The sequence below is a fragment of the Eretmochelys imbricata genome, chromosome 3 (genome assembly GCF_965152235.1).
Source record: "Eretmochelys imbricata isolate rEreImb1 chromosome 3, rEreImb1.hap1, whole genome shotgun sequence".
In the NCBI taxonomy this organism is placed as follows: Eukaryota; Metazoa; Chordata; order Testudines; family Cheloniidae; genus Eretmochelys; species Eretmochelys imbricata.
Window position 1 is genome coordinate 170,425,313 of NC_135574.1, and position 1,529 is coordinate 170,426,841.

Here is a 1,529-nt window from a genome sequence, read left to right on the forward strand (position 1 = left end):
GGCTTGCACGGGGCTGGGGGTTGGGAGAGCAGGAGGCGGCTGCTGGCCTCGGCTCGGGGCCCCCGGCTGATGCCCCCCGCGGGCGGGGAGAGGAGGGTCCCCGCGCCCCTCCTGCGGTTCGGCTCCCCGGGGCTGGGCGCGGCCAGAGGCGCGTGCGCCCCCTCGGAGCCAGCGGCTGCCCGCGCCCCGGGGCGGCGGGAGACCCAGGCAAGCCGCGGCGCTGGGAGCTGCCGCTTCAGTGGGGCGCGGAGGAAGAGCCCGGGAGCCCGCTGGGCGCGGCTGCGGGCGTCGGGGCTCCCTGTGCCCGGGTGGTGGTGGTGCTGCTGCTGCTGCGGGCGGTCCGCGGAGGCGGCGCCGAGGGCATGGTGCAGCCGCGGGGCCAGGGAGGAAGGGAAAGCCCCGCCAAGTTGGAGAGCCCCGCTCCGCTGCCTCCTCCGCTCTCCCCGCTGCCGCCGCCCGCTGTCTGCTGAGAGGCGAGCTGGAGACAGAGAGGCTCGGCGGAGCCAGGGAAGTGGCGGCGGGGAGGGGACACGCCTCCTCCTGCCTCCCTGGCACAGCGAGGGAGTGGAGCTGCCTCTCGCCCCTGCCTCCGTCCCCCGCCGCCAGGGGTTAGCGGCAGCTCTGGGGGGGGGCTTCACCCAGCGGCTGCTTTCCTTCTCCTTCCCTTTCCCGCCCTCTGGGCCAGCCCCGCCCCGCTCGGCTCCCCGGACTGAGGCCTCCCGGGGAATCACTGGTCATTTACTCGCCAGCCCCGCTGGGATTCCCCCCGGCTCCTGCCTGCGAAAGGGCTGCGCTTCGATGGGCTAAAAGCTCCATTTCACGGGCGCATTAATATTTCACACGAGCAGAACTTGCACTCGGCCCGAATAGCTTTCATCCCATTTTCGCCTTCTTCCTGAGGCAGCGGAGCAGGGTGGAAAACAGAAGTGGGTGGCTTTAGGGGGAGCCCGTGACTTTTGCAAAGCTGATGACTTGGGCTCCGTCGGACTCTGCACCGCAGCCTGCGGAGAGCGGGAGGTTGTAAACTCAGACCAAGAACACGTTTGTTTGCTGGCAGCTTTCTGCGTACAAAGACGTTGGAGAAGTTGCCTGCAAAGAGCCGGCGGTATCCAACAAAGTGACTGAAAGTCCCTGGCCCAGAAACGTTTGTTTAACCCAGCTGGGAACCAGCGCTCTTTGTTTTCATCGTAGCTTTACATTCATATTAGGGATGATGAGCCTGCTGTTAAAAGCTCGCTGGGATGGGAATTGGGTGGGCAGAGCGCGCTCACACCTACACAGCTTTGAGGATATGGGGTGGGGGAAACACCAATCTTTTGGATTCATTTTTTTCTGAATTCTGACGTGTTTGTTCTTTTTAAGGTGCCCGATGCACTTCAGGGTTAGGAGCTTACATTCCTCCCCCTCCTTATCTTCTGTCTGTCCTCTTACAGGCCCACCACACGCATAACGTAGGAAACTGTGCAAGAGCGTCAGTTCTTTCTGGCTGTTCTATTTATAGCCACTTCAGTAGAGTATTTATGCGCTGA